Consider the following 25,533-nt stretch of genomic DNA (forward strand, 5'->3'; position numbering starts at 1 on the left):
AAACAAGTTACATATCGTCTATCATTGTTTTTATGTCACTAAGGCCTCGTCCAGATCCTATGTGACTCAAGCTTCCTAGCAATCAACATCATGCAACACCACTTGAAACATATGTAAATATAAAGTCAGCAAAGAAATGCTGGCGAGCACATAGGTTTTATGAGAGTATCAGATTCATGGCTCGTCTATATGTTGCAGTACCTCATTAGACTACAAGAGTCAAAAGTACAATCCTTGTTTTGAAAAGTGTATTGCAACATAATTAACCAACTCAAATCAAGATGGTTATAGTATATAAAATCTCGTAGTCATGATTCTTTACCCCAAAACATTTGTTTTAGTAAACCAACTTGTAAAACATCTCGTAAAAACTCATTAATAAAACTCGTATGGTTTATATCGTTTCGAAAACCTCGTTGTGTGACATCGTTTCGAAATCATTTCCCAAGTGAACTAAATAATAACATAAATGTAGTATGATAAAAGCACTTATATATAAGATGTACCAGCGGCGTATCTACCATGCTTTTATCTTGCTACACCCGTCCCATTATCTAATCACAACCCAAAGCCAATCGTTTAACCAAATCGTTTATCTCGTTTAAGTCGTCTCAAATCGTTTAACTCGTCCCAAAATCGTATTCGTTTTAATTGTGAAACTACTTATGGTCGTCTCGCTAATAACATTCAAACCTTCGTGACTCGACTATCTCGCTTCTCGCATTAACAAACCACCAAAGGGTAAGTTAACAATCATCAGATTCGGTCGTTACCTACTTAACCCCCACATATAACCATGGGTGTAGTCTGATAACGGGATTTGTCAGATCCTATGGTACCATAACCTAATACTGGTCGGTTCGGCCAAAATTAATGAATGTCATTCGTTATATAACTACAACCAACAAGTTCGTTCACATTATCGAAATCGTTATTAATTTAATATAAACCATTTAAATCGTTTTTGAAACCATCGTTTAAACCTCAAATCATTTAATACATATGAATCACCCCAAAACAACTGAAAACAGTAAAATAGGGGAACTATGTACTCACATCGAAGTGCAAAGTATCCTCAATCTAAAGAACTCAACAAGCTCAATCAAACCAAGGAAACTCAAGCAGCACCTAATAATCGAATCACTAGTAAATAAATCGACACCTAAATCGAAAGATCAGACAGAATGAGGTCTTGTAAACCAAATTAGTGTAGGAACTTATGTGATATGGTTTAACAAAGCCTACATTCTAAATCGGAACCTAACTTAAGTGCTTTCGACCCGTTACGACTCGTTTAGGTAGCTTACGCTACTTTAACGCGTCGTTCACGTAAAACGCGTTCGAGACGTCTAACTAGTCCAATGACAAGTATTATATGCCCTAACATGTTTATTTATGTTGCATAATCAGTTATGTGACAAATGTTTGGGTTACATATGCTTATAATCCAATTATGCATGAAAAGGGCATTTTGGTCATTTACCTAAGGCATATAAACTATCTATCATACAACTACCTAAACTAGGTGACCATAAGGTATAACCTCGGAAGGTTATTCCCTATGCAACTATGGTTACTAAACATTCTAGGTCGGATCCTAATGATCGACCAAACGGTCGAGTTTGAAAGTCTAAGCGGTGGTTTAGACCGCTTGACTTACGACTCTAAACAAGCACTAAACTAAAAGTGACGAGCTAAGCATGTTAAAACATGCTTAACTAAGTTAGAAAACAGGTTTTGACATGCAAAATACGCTTAAATGCGCATTTTGACCAAAACTACGACTCACGTTGCGAAGTTCAAACGAACTTCGTGTTGACCAAAACTACGACTCACGTTGCGAAGTTCAACGTGGAAATAAGTAGGTATAGTCACTAAGTGTAACATTTCGTATTTTCAAACTTTCCATTTTTGGAAAGTCTACTTGTACTTTCTACTTTTGTAAGTTGTACCTTTGTTGTACTTGATTCAAATTCCAAAATTGTACTCGAGACTTGAAATCATAATGAAATTGCATGATTTTATCCATATTTTGTGTTTGAATACTATGAATCATTGAAACTATGAAACTATGTTAAACACGTTGAAACTATGTTAAACACGTTGAAACTATGTTAAACACGTTGAAACTATGTTAAACACGTTGAAACTATGTTAAACACGTAAAAACAGAGAAATTCCATCTTAATTTCGGCTCTTTAATTCATCGTTGCCAAGAGATTACCCTAAACCGTACAAAATTGGGAATTTATACGCTAATTCGGTAAAATATTGAAGTTTGGGTTAAATTTGATTTTTATATTATTTTATTATTATTTTAGATGAATAAAATAATAATTTAAATTAAATAAATAATAATTTTCTGAATTTTATTGATATTTTAAGCTTTCTCGTTAAATAACCTAACTCCGTTAGTGAAAACCCGGTTAAATGAGCTAACCTGGTTAATTTTATTAAAGGGCAGCACTAACTGAGTTAGAAAACTCAGTTAGTGGTTAACCCAGTTAGTTAAAACTAACTTATACCAAAAAAGGGATTAAATCCCAAAGATATGTTGCAACCCGGATTCGAACCCGCGACCTTAGGTACACAAAACGCACACACAACCAGCTGGGCTGGCCTTGGACTTGTGATAGAATCCGAATTTTAATTCATTTAACATATAATTAATGCGTAAATTCAAATATAACCGCCAATAGCCTGTTCTTCTTCTTCGACCCATGACATACCTACCGGAAAACCTTTGATCTTTCATGTTCTGTAACCGACAATCGTATCCCCCCTTATAAATCCGAACACCCTCATCATATTTCGGTCCTTCACTCTCGATCACCGTAACAAACCGAAACCACAACTCGACTCGAACACGATTCGTCTCCGGCCGTCACCTCGCCTCACCGGAACCACCGCCTCACCACCGGACCACCGCCGTCTGCCGCCTTCGCCGTCGGTACCCCTTCGCCGTCCGGTAACCTTCTCCCGATTCCGTTTTCTTTTTTTGTTTTATTTATCATATTTCATGTTATATTATTATTATTATTATTATTATTATTATTATTATTATTATTATTATTATTATAATTCAGAAATAATTATTATTAATATCAAATAAACAGATTTAAATAGTCATATACATATATTTCAGAATTTTATTATTTCAGTTTTATAAAGTCCAACCTATTAAAATCAGATTTATTTATCAGATTTATTCACTATAATTGTTAATTAATAAAACTGAATATTAATGTAAATATTATTATTAAAAACAGAATTATATTTTATAAAACAGTTTTGTTTATATAATGAAAACAGAATTATTTATATAAAACAGTTTTATTTAAGCAATTTATAAAAAAAAAAAAACAGAATTATTTTTATTTTTATTTTTATTTTAAATCTGAAATATTATCTTTATAAAAATTCAGAATATATATTATTTTATTTCAGAATATATATCAGAATTATTAATTATTATTATACCACTTAATTAATCAGAATTTTATAACTATTTTTATATCAGAAATTTATTATTTTTCAGAAATGTTATTCAGATTTATTATTTATAACAGAATTTATATTTATAAATCAGAAATTATATTATTTGGATTATTATTTTAATAAAACAGAATTTATATTTTATTTATTCTAAATCAGACTTATCATTATTATTTATTTAAAACAGTTTATGTAATTCAGAATTTTATAATTATTATTTCAGAATTTATTCTTCTTATTTATTAATGCAGAAATTATTTATTTAAATATCAGAATTATTAATTCTATTAAAATCAGATTTAGTATTATTTATAAAATCAGATTTATAATTTCCAGAATTTTCATTAATATAAAAATCAAATATATTATTTTCATTAATTTCAGATTTAATTCAGAATATTTATTTTAATTGTTGTTTAACTTATAAATTTATTCTGAATTAATATTTAATTATTATCTAATCATATTTACTTAAATCAGAATTTATAAAAATTATTTATATACATGTATCAATATTTATTAATCTTTCACTCGTAAATAATTTGATATTTTAAATGCAAGATATGACAAGTATATATTTATTATGTCACTTTGGAAATCTTGTATTATTTATGTCTTGCTATTTAATTAATTCTATAAATTCCCAATAATTAATCAAATCCTCAAATTAATAGGGTAATTCTCTTGTGCACGATCTTCTTGGAAAATCCCTGATTCTATTATCTTTTTCCAATATACGCAACGCAACCTAAGGTGAGTATACTTGACCCATTTTCCTTTTTACACATTTTGGGTGTAGTATGCATTTCCTTATCAAAAACACAATGCTAAACAATTTTTGCACAATCTATCCATACTATTGTGAAACTACTTGATTATTGATTATCTATGTTATGCTAATGTTAACATCTATGACTATGTGTTCATTAACTTTGCAAGCCTCCCCTATCAATGGCAGCGCTGTAGGTTGTAACGCCCCTCCCGTATATACGGGTATTGTTAGGTTTAATCTATTAACTCTATTACCACCCTTTCGAGGGTTAGGCTATGTTAATTGCGTAACTATGGTTTGGACATGTGGATTTCATCGTTACGAGTATGACAGTTAATTGAATATCAGTTGTTCACATGGATTAGATTTGATAAACTATTAACTCTATTATGCTATATCAAACCTGTATACTCGCCAGCAATTATTTGTTGATTGTATTTTAAATGCATACTGCAGGTTGAGGATCCAAGAAAAACAAGAAAAGACTAGGATGGCTTAGAAACCCATCAACTATTTAAATTTCCAAATCTATGTTATGTATTTGAACTTTTCTATGTATCGTATGAACTTATGATTATCAATGAAATAAACTTTAATTATTGTCACAACTAGTGTTATGATGTCTTTGAACAGTTTGTACGTCTCATCTCGATGTTTCCGCCATCGGTTGGGGTGTGACAGATTGGTATCAGAGCCATAACTATAGGGAATTAGGATTGCCTTGCTTTACCTAGTCTATAGTTTAAGAGCTTTCTCATTTACTTGCTGTTAAAGACATTATCCTTTGCTTTCTTCTTTGCTTCTCTCTATTCTTTTGGACTTCTAATATACAAGCCTTTCCTAAGGCTAACACAATACACACTTGGAAGCTTTGAAGACACTCTTATAACACAATCGAAATGATTCATCAAGATAGGGGTGATTCCCACACTTGGTGATGATTTTCACTCAGCTATACTTTGATTTTGCACGAAATCTACCCTCAAGTTAGGAGTGATATCCAAATCTTGATGGGAGTTTTCCATTTCCTAATCTAGTGGACCCTCATCTTTGGATGGGTACTAACCACGTTAGGGTACGATGTTATCAAGTTAGAGGTGAAACTCGCATCTTGTTAACTAGTCCCATTCCTTGATTTTCGATCTCGCCAAAGTTTCGATTTACCCAATCGATTAAGGACGTGTAGTAACTGGAAGGACAAACATCGTTAGTCGCTCCTCGATGAGAATGTTTGTCTATTAGGCCAAAGCACGTTTCCTTAATTCGAAAAGGACTTCGATTCACTTTGGAATAGTCTATGTTACGTTCCGTGACACTCCATATTTATTGATAAAATCTCTTTTTATGCTATCTCAATTATCATGTGATTTATATTTGATCGTCATCTTCAATTCAAATTTGGGAACACGAAGCACGTTACTATCGCAATCCAGAACAATTAATAACTACTCTCTCGTGAACAAACTAAATTTACATTGCTTTCATTATTCTATGTGTAACATTATTCTATGTGCAATGCCATGTTAAACTATGTGAAACTATTTGGTGATCCATGTGAGAAACTATGTGCTATGTGATGCATACATGAAGTCAATTTTCCTAAACAAAAACATTATGATTAAAAGTCTCATCCATTTCTTGTTTTGAATTTCTAGATGTCATCATCTCGTCAGTACTCTCACTCTCCCAGAAAATCCAAGTTCCTTTTTATCAGATGTACACTTTATTATCGTCGATCTTTTATGATGAAACTCTTTCTTGTCAATTTTGAACCATTTTTAGGATTTCACTTTTGCGCATACATCATACGATTATACATCATTAGCATGCATAATTTCACTTAATTTTAATTACACTTTCGTAACAACGAGTGAAGACATATCATCGAGATAGGAGTGATTTCCTTACCTTGACGATTAACTTCGCTTCTTTTCTCATCTTACAACGACCTCACCAACGGATTCGGGGTGATTCCCTTACCTAGGTGATCGTTACCAATACTTTCTTTAATAGATTATATTGCGTAAACACGATCATGTTTATACCTAAATCATTTATCATGTATTTCAAAATGCTTCATTTATTTAGACGTATCTCCTATTCTATAATCTATTTTCACATCGCTCGCATACACAAAAATTTTCAATGTTACCAAAAACGCGTATTCCTCGATTTCAAAAATTTCACAAAATACTACTGTCACCCTAATCAGTTTAATAAATCTATTGCCCACAAAATTTCGTATTCCACGTAATTACTAAAACGCACTCATCTCGCATCACTATACTAAAGAATTCTAAATTTCCAATTGAGAATCAAACCAACTTTTCATACAGAATATTACAAATATTATCCGATCAGTTATCAAAACTCTTTTCAAGATCAACAAAAACATTTTATTAAGGACACCTTTCACGATCACCAGGTTCATATACCAAAATTCCTTTTCCTAAGGTTAAACCTTTTCACTAGAACCTGTAAACTTCGAAGTTAGTAATACAAAAAAAAAACTTCTTAAAACGATGCAAACTTTTTAATTCGAAGAACTTTTCAAAACCTCGCTTGATACGTTAATTAAATTCAAAACACGTGGGCAAGGAAACTTTATAAGGACGACAAATTTTCAGCTATGAAATTTTTTTTTTTTAAAACCATAATAGCACTTCCATTCTTTTACAAAGTATCCTTTCGCATAATCAAAAGATGTTTTCCTTTATATTCTCTTTACAATTCACAAACTAGATTCTACATTCCTGACAACTCAATCTAATTTAACTTCACGTTTTGCACAGACAACTATATATGTATATCATTTTACACGTTTTAGTCAATATCTCACAACAATCTCACGCGTGTCACTCGTTCTCTTTTTCCTTTCATATTCAAAACTTTAAACCTTTTATGCGCATAAACTCATGTATTTTAATTTTATATTATAAACAAAATCATTAATCCCTACGTCCATACTTTACATTTTATGTTTTCACTTATGTTCACACTTACGCATTTATGTTATACTCACGATTCAAAACTCATACGTTTTACGTTTATACACACACTCACAATTATACATTTACGTGATACTTAAATTCATATTCATACACCTTCGTTTTACTTATAATCATATACACATTCATACGTATGCAATTTGCGTATACGCTTATACCGCTATGTTTATACTTGTATTTATATTCAGACACATTCTCACGTCTGTTATGATCCTCGTATTTATATACTCATAACTACCACGACACGTTTCGTGTCTATACTTTGACTCATATTTACACACGTACTCCCCACAATACGTTCGTATGCTTACACTTGTACTCATATTTATACTCATAGTCGCAACAACATACTTGTACTTGTACTTATACGATCACGTTTACACTCATATATATATATATATATATATATATATATATATATATATATATATATATATACTCATACATTCCATTCGTACTTAAACATTCATGTTTTACACTTAATTTTCACATTTACAACCATACTCATGCATCTTATGTTTATACTCATATTTATACTCGTATTCACACTCGTACTTGTGTTCATACTCTCATTTATACGAATTTTGTCCATACTCACGTCATTCGTTTGTGCTCAAATTGTGCTCACATTTATGCTCATTTTAATACACGTTATGCTTATACTTTTGCTCACACTCCTGGCATGCGTTTTATGTTTATGCTCACGTGCGTGTTCAAATTTAAACTTATACTATGCTCATGCTTTTTACTCAAAATTTATACATTCGCACATGTACACGGGCGAAACCCGAAGGATTCGTTTACGTTAGTCTTATACTATTTGGAACGCGAACATGCTTACATGTTACATTTTTATACGCACACAATCTTATTTTCAAAATTTATGTATACCTTGATTCATACGCAAATTAGTACAAGCTATGCGGATCATGCGACGATTGGTATAATCGCGGGTGCACACGGGATTATAGTAATAAGCGCATGAGAACCATAGAGTGTACTACTGTGTATGGTAAGACATGGAACGTAACATGACACGAATAACGAAACGGACGTAACATGGTCAAAACATGGTGGATACACCGCTGGTACATCCTATATATAAGTGTTTTCACCACGTTACCAAACTTTCGTGAAACATGCCATGAGAAATTCAGTGTTTTGCACACCTTTTTGGACCTAATGCAAACTTTAAACAACTTACAAACGCATTATGTCCGATTATCCAAGACGAAACTCCATTCTTACTACGCAACTTTTGTATATCCAATACTTATGCCATTCTTATACTTGCATCCACTTAGAGTCAATCGTTCACTTCCATACTCCCACTATTCTCTATTATTCCATGTCTTTGATATGACTCCCATTCACAATCAAGTTTCATCTATTCTCTCTGTGGAATCCTTGGATGCCATCTTTTCAATAGTCTTCCTCTTAGATTTCGAGGACGAAATCTCCTAAAGTAGGGGAGACTGTAACATTTCGTATTTTCAAACTTTCCATTTTTGGAAAGTCTACTTGTACTTTCTACTTTTGTAAGTTGTACCTTTGTTGTACTTGATTCAAATTCCAAAATTGTACTCGAGACTTGAAATCATAATGAAATTGCATGATTTTATCCATATTTTGTGTTTGAATACTATGAATCATTGAAACTATGAAACTATGTTAAACACGTTGAAACTATGTTAAACACGTTGAAACTATGTTAAACACGTTGAAACTATGTTAAACACGTTGAAACTATGTTAAACACGTTGAAACTATGTTAAACACGTAAAAACAGAGAAATTCCATCTTAATTTCGGCTCTTTAATTCATCGTTGCCAAGAGATTACCCTAAACCGTACAAAATTGGGAATTTATACGCTAATTCGGTAAAATATTGAAGTTTGGGTTAAATTTGATTTTTATATTATTTTATTATTATTTTAGATGAATAAAATAATAATTTAAATTAAATAAATAATAATTTTCTGAATTTTATTGATATTTTAAGCTTTCTCGTTAAATAACCTAACTCCGTTAGTGAAAACCCGGTTAAATGAGCTAACCTGGTTAATTTTATTAAAGGGCAGCACTAACTGAGTTAGAAAACTCAGTTAGTGGTTAACCCAGTTAGTTAAAACTAACTTATACCAAAAAAGGGATTAAATCCCAAAGATATGTTGCAACCCGGATTCGAACCCGCGACCTTAGGTACACAAAACGCACACACAACCAGCTGGGCTGGCCTTGGACTTGTGATAGAATCCGAATTTTAATTCATTTAACATATAATTAATGCGTAAATTCAAATATAACCGCCAATAGCCTGTTCTTCTTCTTCGACCCATGACATACCTACCGGAAAACCTTTGATCTTTCATGTTCTGTAACCGACAATCGTATCCCCCCTTATAAATCCGAACACCCTCATCATATTTCGGTCCTTCACTCTCGATCACCGTAACAAACCGAAACCACAACTCGACTCGAACACGATTCGTCTCCGGCCGTCACCTCGCCTCACCGGAACCACCGCCTCACCACCGGACCACCGCCGTCTGCCGCCTTCGCCGTCGGTACCCCTTCGCCGTCCGGTAACCTTCTCCCGATTCCGTTTTCTTTTTTTGTTTTATTTATCATATTTCATGTTATATTATTATTATTATTATTATTATTATTATTATTATTATTATTATTATAATTCAGAAATAATTATTATTAATATCAAATAAACAGATTTAAATAGTCATATACATATATTTCAGAATTTTATTATTTCAGTTTTATAAAGTCCAACCTATTAAAATCAGATTTATTTATCAGCTTTATTCACTATAATTGTTAATTAATAAAACTGAATATTAATGTAAATATTATTATTAAAAACAGAATTATATTTTATAAAACAGTTTTGTTTATATAATGAAAACAGAATTATTTATATAAAACAGTTTTATTTAAGCAATTTATAAAAAAAAACAGAATTATTTTTATTTTTATTTTTATTTTAAATCTGAAATATTATCTTTATAAAAATTCAGAATATATATTATTTTATTTCAGAATATATATCAGAATTATTAATTATTATTATACCACTTAATTAATCAGAATTTTATAACTATTTTTATATCAGAAATTTATTATTTTTCAGAAATGTTATTCAGATTTATTATTTATAACAGAATTTATATTTATAAATCAGAAATTATATTATTTGGATTATTATTTTAATAAAACAGAATTTATATTTTATTTATTCTAAATCAGACTTATCATTATTATTTATTTAAAACAGTTTATGTAATTCAGAATTTTATAATTATTATTTCAGAATTTATTCTTCTTATTTATTAATGCAGAAATTATTTATTTAAATATCAGAATTATTAATTCTATTAAAATCAGATTTAGTATTATTTATAAAATCAGATTTATAATTTCCAGAATTTTCATTAATATAAAAATCAAATATATTATTTTCATTAATTTCAGATTTAATTCAGAATATTTATTTTAATTGTTGTTTAACTTATAAATTTATTCTGAATTAATATTTAATTATTATCTAATCATATTTACTTAAATCAGAATTTATAAAAATTATTTATATACATGTATCAATATTTATTAATCTTTCACTCGTAAATAATTTGATATTTTAAATGCAAGATATGACAAGTATATATTTATTATGTCACTTTGGAAATCTTGTATTATTTATGTCTTGCTATTTAATTAATTCTATAAATTCCCAATAATTAATCAAATCCTCAAATTAATAGGGTAATTCTCTTGTGCACGATCTTCTTGGAAAATCCCTGATTCTATTATCTTTTTCCAATATACGCAACGCAACCTAAGGTGAGTATACTTGACCCATTTTCCTTTTTACACATTTTGGGTGTAGTATGCATTTCCTTATCAAAAACACAATGCTAAACAATTTTTGCACAATCTATCCATACTATTGTGAAACTACTTGATTATTGATTATCTATGTTATGCTAATGTTAACATCTATGACTATGTGTTCATTAACTTTGCAAGCCTCCCCTATCAATGGCAGCGCTGTAGGTTGTAACGCCCCTCCCGTATATACGGGTATTGTTAGGTTTAATCTATTAACTCTATTACCACCCTTTCGAGGGTTAGGCTATGTTAATTGCGTAACTATGGTTTGGACATGTGGATTTCATCGTTACGAGTATGACAGTTAATTGAATATCAGTTGTTCACATGGATTAGATTTGATAAACTATTAACTCTATTATGCTATATCAAACCTGTATACTCGCCAGCAATTATTTGTTGATTGTATTTTAAATGCATACTGCAGGTTGAGGATCCAAGAAAAACAAGAAAAGACTAGGATGGCTTAGAAACCCATCAACTATTTAAATTTCCAAATCTATGTTATGTATTTGAACTTTTCTATGTATCGTATGAACTTATGATTATCAATGAAATAAACTTTAATTATTGTCACAACTAGTGTTATGATGTCTTTGAACAGTTTGTACGTCTCATCTCGATGTTTCCGCCATCGGTTGGGGTGTGACACTAAGGACTATAACCATCATGATTACGATCACGTTGCGAAGTTCAAACGAACTTCGTGTTGAACATAAACTGGTCAATGCAAAAAGTCAAACAGAGTTTGACTTTCATGCTAAAAACGCATAAAAGAATGAAAGAGGACTTACAAAGGGTCCAAAGAGATTTGATTCTAAGTATTCTCAGGTATGAAGTGAATAATCACATCAACTTAGAGAAATCTCAGATCAAATGTGAGGAAAATAGAAGAATGGCATGCCTATTTATACTTGTTGCAAACTTACAAGATCATGACACCTGTTTGTGTGGTCTCCAAGCAAGAATCATAGCCATACAAATGTTAGGAGCTGATTAGAAGCCTTAGAGAGGTGTTAACTTGGTTAACACACAATAATATTTGCATAAACAGCCCCTAGACATCAAACAATTTGCTAAAAAGGATTTTCTGGTGCTGGGTGTTTTTAGGCGGCCCGCGTAAGGCAGAGGACCAAGCTTACACGGCCATGGTCCCTGCAGATCAGCAAACTTTCAGAATTTACAGCTTTGGTCCCTGCATGTATTTGAGTCCATTTTTGGCAATTTTAACACTCGTTAAGCCATTTTCAATGCTCTACAAGGTCACTAAAGTTTAGAGGACTCAAAATGTGCTCAGAAAACTCTCGGATGTCGGCTCGTTTGGTCGTACGGTCACGTTATTCGTCAAATTCCGACGAAACTCAAACGGACACGAAAACGAGCCAAATTAAGCGACGAATGGAATTTTTGCATGCCGATCACTAAAATAAAAATATTTTAGTGTCTACAAAAATTTTGGGTGTCCAGATGTGGTCAGAACGTAAGATATGCGCGAAAATGCAAACTTACGTCGTTTTTGACACTTTTAGTCCCTGTAAGATCAAATAAGCATGTTTTCCCTCACCGAACCCCTCAAAGCTTATTTCTAAGCATGTTTAGGTTATTTGTGGTATGTTTAGCTTATGATCAAGTTCCGGACTGTTCGATACCATACGAATCGGCATAGTTTCACAGTTTGACACAAATAGTCCCTGCGATCGAATAGACTTGTTTTCAACACACCAAACCATCCAAAACTTATTTCTAAGTTAAAAGGTTATTTAAGGTATGTTAAGCCTATGTCACTATTTCGGAATGTTTGTTGCTTTAAACTGACTGCGTTTACGCACCAGTTTGCGTATAACCTTCTAGAAAACGATTTAAAGCTTGAAATCGGAATTGAATCAAATAGTAAAATCATCAAACACAAATACACACATAATAACACCACAACACATTGTTTTATTAATAGTTAACATTGTTTTTCATTGTACGTCGATTACAGAGCACAGTTGTCACAGTCTCCCCTACTTTAGGAAATTCCGTCCCGAAATTTAACTAGAGGAAACTTGTGAGAACAATTGCGGATATTTCGCCTTCATTTGGTCCTCACGTTCCCAAGTAAACTCTGGGCCACGTTTGGACTCCCAGCAAACCTTGACCAATCGAATCCGTTTGTTCTTCAACTGTTTGACTGCACGGTCCGTTATCTCAACAGGTTTCCCGACAAAGTGCATCGTTTCATCAACTTGAATCTCGTCGAGTGGTATGTGAAGATTAGCGTCAGCTAGACACTTTCGCAAATTGGACACATGAAAATTCGGATGAATATTTCCAAGCTCTGGAGGTAGCTCTAGTCGATAGGCAACCTTTCCAACTCTTTCAACAATCTTAAATGGTCCAACATATCGTGGTGCAAGTTTTCCTTTCTTTCCAAATCTCACCACTCCCTTCCAAGGTGACACCTTGAGTAGGACATGGTCTCCGACTTGAAATTCTAAGGGCTTGCGTCGCGTATCCGCATAACTCTTTTGACGGCTTCTAGCTGTCACAAGATTATCGCAAATTTTCTTGATTTTGTTTGTCGTTTCCAGAATGAGCTCAGGTCCAGTAAGCTGAGCTTCACCGATCTCATTCCAACTGACAGGTGAACGACATTTCCGACCGTAAAGAGCTTCGAACGGTGCCATATTGATGTAGCATGATAACTATTGTTGTAAGAGAACTCGATCAACAGAAGATGAGAATCCCGATTACTACCAAAGTCTACCACGCATGCTCTAAGCATATCCTCCAAAGTTTGAAGTGTCCTCTCAGATTGTCCATCTGTTTGGGGATGATAAGTAGTGCTTAGATTTAGTTGGGTTCCCATAACAGATTGCATGGCCTTCCAAAAATGAGATGAAAATCGAGCATCGCGATCAGATATGATATCCAAAGGAACACCATGTCGAGATACAATCTCATCAATGTAAATCTTTTCAAGTTTATCAGCAGATAGATCCTCGCGAATCGGAATAAAATGAGCTGACTTCGTTAATCGATCGATAACAACCCAAATAGCATCGTAACCTTTAGATGTACGCGGTAATTTAGTGATGAGATCCATTGCAATGTTCTCCGACTTCCAAACCGGTATCTTTGGTTGTACAAGCAACCCAGAAGGTCGTTGATGTTCAGCCTTGACTTTGAGACAAGTTAGGCATTTCGATACATACAAGGAAATATCCTTCTTCATACCAGGCCACGAGTACTGAGTAGGAAGATCCTTGTACATTTTATCAGCACCAGGATGGATAGAATATCGAGACTTGTGAGATTCGTCCATTACCAAGGTGCGAAGATCGTCTTGTTTCGAAATCCACAAACGATCCTTGAAATAGAGTAAACCATTGTCCTTCTCTTCGAGTTTAAGCTCAAGTTGACGTGGTAATTCCTTACCTATCAAATTTTGTGTAACACAAAATTGTTGAGCTTGAAGAACACGAGTTTGAATATCAGATAGAGTTTGAACAAAATGAAGCTAGACTCGCTCCTTTCGACTAAGCGCATCGGCTACAACATTCGCCTTACCAGGATGGTAGCGAATCTCGCAATCATAATCACTTAAGAGCTCAACCCAACGTCATTGCCTCATATTCAGCTCCTTCTGATTGAGAATATGCTGGAGACTTTTGTGGTCTGTGAAAACCACACACTTTGTGCCATAGAGGTAGTGTCTCCAGATTTTGAGAGCGAAAACTACAGCTCCTAACTCAAGATCAAGAGTTGTGTAGTTCTTCTCATGAACTTTACCTCGATGCATAAGAACACAACCAAGGCCTAAGTTGGACGTATCACAGTAGACAACGAAATCATCGTTCCCATCGGGCAAAGATAGAACAGGAACATCATAGAGCTTCTGTTTCAGTGTTTGGAATGCTTCTTCTTGTTTGGGTCCCCACTCAAAAGGCTTATTCTTCTGAGTCAAAACAGTGAGTGGAACCACGATCTTAGAGAAGTTCGAAATGAAACGACGATAGTAACCAGCAAGACCAAGAAAAGATCGAATCTCTGTGGGTGTCGTTGGTGTATTCCAATCCTTAATAGCTGCAATTTTGGATGGATCCACATGAATACCCTGCTCGTTGACTATATGTCCCAAAAACTGAACTTCTTTAAGCCAAAATTCACACTTAGAGAATTTAGCAAAAAGTTGTTCCTTCTTCAGGAGTTCCAGAAGTCAAACGAAGGTGCTGCTCGTGATTGGCTCGAGACTTCAAATAATTGAGAATATTGTCGATGAACACAATGATGAACTTGTCTAAATAAGGTTTACAGACCCTATTCATTAAGTCCATGAAAATGGCCGGAGCATTTGTCAAACCAAAAAGCATGACAGTAAACTCATAGTGCCCATATCTTGTGCGGAAAACGGTTTTGGGAATATCTTCTTCGAGTACACGAAGCTGATGATACCCAGAACGCAGGTCGATCTTAGAAAAACATGAAGCACCTTACAGCTGATCAAAGAGATCATCGATTCGAGGTAGGGGATATCGATTCTTGATGGTAAGCTTGTTAAGCTCATGATAATCGCTACACATTCGAAAAGATCCATCATTCTTTTTCACAAAGAGGACAGGAGCTCCCCAAGGTGAATAACCCAGACGGATGAATCCTTTATCAGATAACTCTTGAAGCTGTTTTGATAATTCTTGCATCTCAGACGTTGCAAGACGATAAGGTGCTTTCGCAATCGGGTTAGCATTGGGTACAAGGTCAATATGGAACTCGACTTGACAAACTGGAGGCAAACCAGGTAGTTCATCAGGAAAAACCTCTGGATAATCCCGAACAATCAGAATATCCTGAATACTCTTGCTCTTTCCCTTCTCTTTGGTGACATGTGCCGGGAAAGCAACATATCCTTTTCGTAAATAACTTCGGTGTGACATCTGTGCTTGTGTAATCATTTTGCAGACTCTGAACAATTCAATATTAATAAAACAATGTGTTTTGATCCCAATGTTTGTCATTTATGTTTGACATTTTGCACGTTTTGGTTTTTGATCGATTTTAAACTCTATATCGCTTTCTGGAAAGTTATACGCAAACTGATGCGTAAACGCGATCAATTTAACACGACAAACACTCCGGAACAGTAACATAAGCTTAACATACCTTAAATAACCTTTACATAACTTAGAAATAAGTTTTGAAGGCTTTGGTATGGCAAAAACAAGTTTATTCGCTCATAGGGACTATTTGCATCAACTTGCAAAAGTCTGCCGTTTCGTAAGGAAACATACAGTCCAGAACATGATCATAAGTTAAACATACCATATATAACCTAAACATGGCTTATAAATAAGCTTTGATAGGTTCGGTGTGCGAAAACATGCTTTTATGATCTTACAGGGGCTAAAAGTGTCAAAAGCGGCGTAAGTTTGCATTTTCGCGCATATCTTACGTTATGGCCACATCTGGACATCCAAAATTTTTTGTACACACTAAAATAGTTTTATTTTAGTGATCGGCATGCAAAAATTCCATTCGTCGCTTAATTTGGTTCGTTTTCGCGTCCGTTTCAGTTTCGTCGTAATTTAACGAATAACGCGACTGTACGACCAAACGAACCGACATCGAGAGTTTTCCGAGCACATTTTGAGTCCTCTAAACTTTATTGACCTTGTAGAGCCTTGAAAATGGCTTAACGGGAGTCAAAAGGGGCTGAAATGGGCTTAAAACAAGTACAGGGACCAATCGTGCAATTCTGCCAAAGATGGACACACGGGCCGCGTAAGCCAAGGCCATAGCCTACACGGGCCGCGTGAGATGCCCAACGACGGATTTCCATTTTCAGCATTCTGTTTGATCTTTGGGGGCTGTTTATGCAAATTCTTTGTGTGGTAGCCAAGTTATCACCTCTCCAAGGCTTTGAATCTGCTTACAACAATTGTATGGCTAGGATTTAATGATTGGGGACTACACAAACACTTGTTTTGATCCTATGAACTCCCCACAGGTATAAATAGCCAACACTTTCATTTGTTTCATTGCTCATTCCTCTCATTCTCTTCTCTAATCTGAATTGGAGCTTCCCAAGTGTTTGGAACTTCCTCTTTGGTTTTCTTATTATCTTTCTTCAAGCTTTGGACTCTTGTATGTATTCTTTCATTCTTATTCTTTATGTTAGTGCAGAAAGTCAAACAGTGTGGCCAACAGTTTGACTTTTGGTTTTGACCATCAATTGGTCAAGTCAAAGTTCAATTGAACTTTGCAACGTGATTGTAATCACGATGGTTATAATCCTTAGCGATTATACCTACTGATTACCACGTTAACTAGGCGTTGTGACGAGTCAAAGTATCGGTCAAAATGCGTTTTAGCACGCATTTTGCCACGGAACTACTTTTAGGTATCAAAACATTTTGTTTTGATACCAAATCAGTTTTCTAAGTAGGTTAAACATGTTTTGACATGTTTAACTCGTCACTATTAGTTTAGTGCTTGCTTAGGGTCGTAAGTTAAGCGGTCTAGACAACCGCTTAGACTTTCGAACCCGACCCGTTTGGTCGATCATTAGGATCCAACCAAGCTTGTTTAGTGATCATAGTTGCATAGGGAATAACCTCTGAGGTTATACCTTATGATCACATAGAATTGGTTAGTCATTTGTTAGTTAGCTTATATGCCCATAGGAAATGACCAATGTGCCCTTTTGAAGCATAAATCCGTAATTTGCATATGTGAACATATTTTTGACATATAATCTGATTTAGTAACATGTTTAGGTATAATTGGGCATGTAAGACTTGACGTAGCACATAGTTAACCATCCGAACATAGTTTTACGCAAACGACGCATTATAGTGGCTTATGTTACCATAATGTGTCGAAACGGGTCAAAAGCACTTAGGTAGACTTTCAAATCAGAATGTTGGGACTATTAAATCATGCCATATGAGTTCAAATACTCATTTGATTTATAGAACCTCATTCTATCCTATCTCCCGATTTAGGATCCGTTTCTTAACATAGTTACCTATACTAGGTGCCGGTTGATTCGTGATCCTTGAAGCCTTATTTGGTCTTATTCTCAAGACTATTAGGCAATCCCAAGTGAGTACATAGTTCCCATCTTTTACCGTTTTCAAATACTTTGGGGTGATACACATGTGCATACTTGTTACTTTCGTGCTTTTCATGCTTTTATGACATAAGCATGTTAGTTTCATCTAGTACATATCTAATACATGTTTTCAATTATGTTTTGCTATGTATGTTAAGCATGCTAGCACATTGATTTATTACACATTTGTTGCATATGTTTACTTAGCATATGGACACATTGTTTTACATGACATTTCTGCTATGTATGTTTACTGAGCATGCTAGCACATTGTTTTACATGAACATTTCTACTATGTATGTTTACTTAGCATACTTAGTACATGGTTTTCACATGCTACATTGGTTATGACATTTGGTGTGTTTAATCGGGACAATAATACATTCATTAACATTGATCACGCCGCTCGGTAGTATGTAATGGTACCATAGGAATTGACAACTCATGTTTCCGACTTCCTAGGTTTGTTTGGAAGTTGGGAATGACAGAATCCGATAAACATAATTTAGATAAACCTTTAATTTTTTTAAAGGTTTGTCGCCACAGTCGTAAGGCTTGAATGTATGCGATTAACATTACTCCATAAATGTTTGTAATCATAAAGCATTGTTTTCTGCAAAACATAACATTTGATTTAAACTTAGGTTTATTCAAAAACCTTGTTTTTACATTTTTCCTATGGTTGAGTAATTACTTGTTATTCACCATACATAACATTTGTTTCACATTGACATCATCACATAGTTTAAGTAGGTACTTGCTACTTGCTATGCATTTCATTTGGTTATACATGATACATGTTACACATGACATTGAACATTGTTTATACATAAACATTTTTGACATTAAACAAGACATTTTGGTTGGTTATTGATAAGTGACTTATATAACTGGGCTATGTGTTATGATAAAAGCATGGTGGATACGCCGCTGGTACTTCCTATATATAAGTGCTTTTATCGTATTATACATTGTTGTGTTATCTAAATCACTTGGACAAGACATGAAACATTTTTACAAGAACATGACATTGTTTTACAAAGTACATATTTTATACAAATTTACATTTACTTGGTTATTCATTTAACCATGTATTATCCTTTTATTACCATTTGATTTCCACATTAATTTTCATATAATTTTACAAAGGAAAACATTTTACAAGGTTCATGACTATATTTTGTAAAATACTTCTTTTAACTTCAAGTCATAAACCCGCATAAACAAAACCTATGTATCTCACAGGCATTTTTATGCTGACGTACCTATTTTTACATGTGTCTCAGGTGCTAATGCATGATAATGTATGTGCTTCACTTAGGCGGACTTGGGCCTTAGTGACTTAAAAGACAGTTATTTATGTTTTGCTTAGTTTGAAACTCAAAGACAATGTGAACTTAAATCAATAATACAAAACTTTAATTGCCATGGTTGTTGAAACAATAATTCTGTTGCATCACTCCCCGACGTTTCCGTCGCGGTTTGTTGTTTTACGCGGTCGGGGTGTGACATTCGGGCTTTCATACACGACACGAGTTTCAAACCAACAGATGGCTTCTCGCCATGAACTTCGAGAACATCGCCAGAAGAAAGAGGAATACAAACGATTTTGTCGAAACCAACCACCTCAGCATGATGTTTGGTTAACCAATCCATTCCCATGATAAAGTCGAAACTCCCAAGTTGCATCGGCGTGAGGTCAATAGGAAAAAGATGGTTATCGAGGTTCAATTGACAACCACGAAGAACATAATCGAGTACGAGTGGTTTACCAGTAGCAACCTCAACAGATAAGGGTTTCCTCAGTTTAGTTCTAGGTATCGCAAGTAAAGGCTCAAAGGATAACGAAACAAAACTCCTATCGGCACCAGAATCGAAAAGAACAGATGCAAGTTGATTGTTAACAAGGAACGTACCGTTAAAAACCTCGTTGTCCGCCCTCGCCTAATTCGCGTTCAGATTGAATGCTCGTCCACGAGCGGGATTCACATTCGCATTCGCGTTCGGATTCGCATTTGCATTTACCAACCTCGGGATGTTGTTGCAGAAATGACCCATTTCTCCGCAGTTAGAACACGAACCAGGTGGGAATCTTGCAGCATTCCCCTGAACTGGAGCTGGAACCTGAGCAGCTTGATTCTTACCCATACGATAAATATTAGCCAGATGCCCAAGTTTACCACACGTAGTGCATTGCTTGCAAGCTTGTTGTGCAACATGATGACCATTGCAGCGAGCACAGTGAGGTGCGGTACCAGCATACACTTTCTTCGCAGGTGGTTGAGCCGGTTGGTTCTGAGGATTCTAAGCAGTGACGGAAAAGTTCTGAGAAGCCTTGCGCTTCCTTGACTTTTTTGAAGACTCACCCTGCTTCTTACCCTTACCCTTATCCTTGTCTTTAACAGAATCGGCCGACTTCTTCTTGTCACCCTTGCGGGTAAGTTTGCCCTTCCTGACTTGAGACTCAGTCAGGGTAGCAGCCAATTCAATCGCTTGACGGACAAGGGTAGGATTACTGCCAGTCACAACATCTTGCACAGAATCGGGTAATCCATCGATATACCTCTCAATCGCTTTCTCCAACGGGGTAACCATCATAGGACACAACAAACTGAGCTCCTCATATCGATCCGTATAAGCACGGTGTTCTCCCTCATCTTGTTTCAGATCGTCGAATTCTCGTTCTAAAGCTCGAATTTCGTGACGGGGACAAAACTCTCTCATCATGAAAGCTCGGAGCTCTTCCCACGTTTGTGACATAGCCACATCGGCAACCCTGTCATGCATCACTCTGTTCCACCATGTAAGAGCACGCTTCTCGAACACACTTGATGCAAACTCAACCTTACGCTCATTCAGACATTGCACATGTCTGATTGTGCTTTCCAAACTTTCGAACCACTGCAGGAGCGCAGTTGCTCCTTACGACCCATAAAACTTTAGAGGCTTAGCAGAATTGAAATTCTTGAAACTACATTGTGCATTATTGTTGTTATTATTGTTGTTGTATAACTCATGGATCTGGGTTACTACGCTAGGAAGTACTGCAGCCATTTGTTGAGCGACAAGAGCTGCGACTTCTTCAGCAGTAAAAGGTTGAGCATCACGTCGAGGAGGCATTGTCTAACAAGGAAACATAAGAAACGAGTGAGGTTAACAATTGGAAAAACAAAAGAGGTATTGAAAACATCGACAAAACACAAAGAAGGCGATCATTCGTTCGTTACCTCGAACAAACAAACGACACGCAGTGACAAATCAAAGTAAATGGGTCAATATAATGTATCGAGAAGACATGCTCGCCTATAAGTGAACACTCACCCCAAGAGTTCCCAGGTAAGAGTGACTGGTCTGATACAGCGGATTTGTACGAACACTCTAGCCTTAGACAGAAAACTCAAGGTACAGGCATTCACCCTTCCAGCTTGCACGTGTTCACATTATTTAGACCCAAACTTTGATGAGATTTTGAAAACGAAGAGGGATCAAAACCTAGTAATCAATCATCCAGGAATAGATGATTAATTTTCGAAGCGGATTTATTATTGTGTTCTCGTTGTGGTTATTACCTAAGGATAGGTGACGGTATTGTTTTAAAATCTAAATGCAAATAAACTTGCATTGGGGTCCTAGAAAGTTATAGCCTAGGTCAAAGCATTGCTAATAACCTAATTCCCTATAACCATTGGCTCTGATACCAACTCTTCTGTCACACCCCGACCGCGTTAAGACAACGAAACCGCAGCGGAAACATCAGGGAGTGTTGTAACAGAATCATCGTTTCACAACCATGGTAATTAAAAGTTTCGTTTTATTGATTTATGAAATAAATTACATTGTCTTTAAACCAAACAAACAAGTTACATATCGTCTATCATTGTTTTTATGTCACTAAGGCCTTGTCCAGATCCTATGTGACTCAAGCTTCCAAGCAATCAACATCATGCAACACCACCTGAAACATATGTAAAAATAAAGTCAGCAAAGAAATGCTGGCGAGCACCTAGGTTTTATGAGAGTATCGGATTCATGGCTCGTTTATATGTTGCAGTACCTCATTAGACTAAAAGAGTCAAAAGTACAATCCTTGTTTTGAAAAGTGTATTGCAACATAATTAACCAACTCAAATCAAGATGGTTATAGTATATAAAATCTCGTAGCCATGATTCTTAACCCCAAAACATTTGTTTTAGTAAACCAACTTGTAAAACATCTCGTAAAAACTCGTTAATAAAACTCGTATGGTTTATATCGTTTCGAAAACCTTGTTTTGTGACATCATTTCGAAATCGTTTCCCAAGTGAATTAAATAATAACATAAATGTAGTATGATAAAAGCAGTTATATATAAGATGTACGAGCGACGTATCTACCATGCTTTTATCATGCACCCGTCCCATTATCTAATCACAGCCCAAAGCCAATCGTTTAACCAAATCGTTTATCTCGTTTAAGTCGTCTCAAATCGTTTAACTCGTCCCAAAATCGTATTCGTTTTAATTGTGAAACTACTTATGGTTGTCTCGCTAATTACATTCATGTGACACCTGTGCTTGTAATCATTGTAAATAGTTCAGTTATCAATGATATAAAGTTACTTAACCCCAATATTTGTTTGTTTATGTTTGACATTTTTCATGTTTTGGTTTTTATTCAATTTCAAACTCTATATCGCTTTCTGGAGAATTATACACAAACTGGTGCGTAAACGTAATCAGTTTCACGTGACAAACACTCTGGAACATCAACATATGCTTAACATACCTTAAATAACCTTTATATAAGTTAGAAATATGTCACACCCCGACCACGTAAAACAACAAAACGTGGCGGAAACGTCGGGGAGTGTTGTAACAGAATCATTGTTTAACAACCATGGATTAAATAGTTTCGTTATATTGAATAAATGAACTCATTGTTTTAATACAATCAAATAAGTACAACTATTATCTTTCAAGTTTTAAATTCGCTAAGGCACGAGTCCATCCTAAGTGTAGCATATATCATCAGTCATCACAAAGCAGCACCTGAAACATGTGTAAAAATAGGTTTTATATCATCAGTCAGCATAAAAATGCCTGTGAGATACATAGGTTTTATTTTATTTAGGATTCATGACTTATAAGTTTAAAGAAAAAGAATGTTTTAAGAAAAGTAGTCATGATCCTTGAAAAAGGTTTTCTTTTATAAATCATACCAAAATTTATAAGAAATCAGATGATATAAAATAATGTTACATAGGTAATTAAATAACTAAGTAAAATGAGTTTGTATAAAATATATTGTTTGAAAAACAATATTTTGATAAAAAGTTTATAGCATATATAAAATTATACTTTGGTTTTAAGAAAGTTGAATAAGTATTATATTAAAATATATTTCAGTTCCAAAATCGTTAACCCAAGTGTACTAAATAACGCCACGGTATGTAATGTGATGAAAACACTTATATATAAGAAGTACCATTGGCGTATCTACCATGTTTTCATCATATTACACCCATCCCGTTATCTAAACACTAATCAAAACCCAATTGTAAAACAAATGGTATATTGAATATACTTTAGTTGTTAAAAATAATAATTTTCAGTAGTATATTAAAAGTATACTTTGGATTTATAAACTATGTTTTGGTTTGAAAATAACATATTAAAACTATGCTTGGATTATGAAAATAACATATCAAACTATGTTTTAATGATTAACAAAATATATGTTGGTTTTTGTACAATATCCCATATGAGAGCATATCAAACTATACTTTTGGGAGTATAACTTAAGATACAAAAATAATGTGATTTAAGAATTCATTCAGACCTAGTGCATCAAAATACACCTTTGAGACTATAGAAATACCACAAAGGCAATCCCTATTTGGATGGAGCAACAAATTGGTTTCAGACATTCCATGACAACAGGAATGGGGTGTCAAATCCTAAAACGCTATATCATACTACCAACCGGTCTGGTGAACAAAATAAGTATTATTCCAACAATTTATTTTATAATCTTTGAGAAATCAGTGTTTATGTCATAAATAATCATTCAGTTTGTCAAAAGATAAATACTAACATGTATAATTAATTATACTTTGAAATCCTGAAAATAACAGATAGGTACACATGCTTCACCCCAAAACAGTTTGAAAACAGTAAAAGAGGGGACTATGCACTCACTTGAGAGTGCTTAAGAGTCTTGAACAACTACCAAGCAAAGCTAGAGGAGCACGGAATCAAACGGCACCTAATATTGATAACTACATAAATAAATCAGGAGATCGGATAGTATGAGGTCTCGTGAACCAAATGAGCGTGGGAACTCATATGATATGGTCTAACAAGGCCTACATACTAAAATGAAGCCTATCCTAAGTGCTTTCGACCCATTATGATCCATTAAGGTAGCTTATGCTACTTTAACGCGTCGCGCGCGCCATGCGCGTTCGAGACGTCTAACTAGCCCTATGACAAGTATTATATGCCAAAACATGTTTAAATATGCTACATAATCAGTTATGTGACAAAAATTTAGGTTACATATGCTTAATTACCAATTATGTATGAAAAGGGCATTTTGGTAATTTACCTAAGGCATATAAGCTACTTATCATACAACTACTTAAACTAGGTAACCATAAGGTATAAACTCGGAAGGTTATTCTCTATGCAACTATGGTCACTAAACATGTTTGGTCGGATCCTAATGATCGACCAAACGGGTCGTGTTCGAAAGTCTAAGCGGGTGTTTAGTCCGCTTGACTTACGACTCTACACAAGCACTAAACTAAAAGTGACGAGCTAAACATGTCGAAACATGTTTAACAAAGTTAGAAAACAGGTTTGGTATCAAAACAAACGGTTTTGATACCTATAACTAGCTTGGTTACAAAATACTCGAGAATACGCATGTTAACTGAAGCTACGACTCGTCACTGAGCCTAGATAACGTGGTAATCAGTAGGTATAGTCACTAGGGACTATGACCATCGTGATTACGCTCACGTTATGAAGTTCAAACGAACTTTGCGTTAACCATAAACTGGTCAAAGCAGAAAGTCAAACGCAGTGTGACTTTAACGATAAAAACGAATGAAAAGAACGATAGAATACTTACAAAAGGTCCCCGCAAGCTCTTGATCCGATTTACCTTCAGGTATGAAGTATAAACTTCAACTTAGAAGGCCAAAATCAGATCAAGTGTGAGTTTGCAAGTGAAAGGGGTGGGCTATTTATAGATTTCCTTGCACCATTAAGATCGTTTA

Source organism: Helianthus annuus, chromosome 11 (assembly GCF_002127325.2).
Source record: "Helianthus annuus cultivar XRQ/B chromosome 11, HanXRQr2.0-SUNRISE, whole genome shotgun sequence".
NCBI lineage: Eukaryota > Viridiplantae > Streptophyta > Magnoliopsida > Asterales > Asteraceae > Helianthus > Helianthus annuus.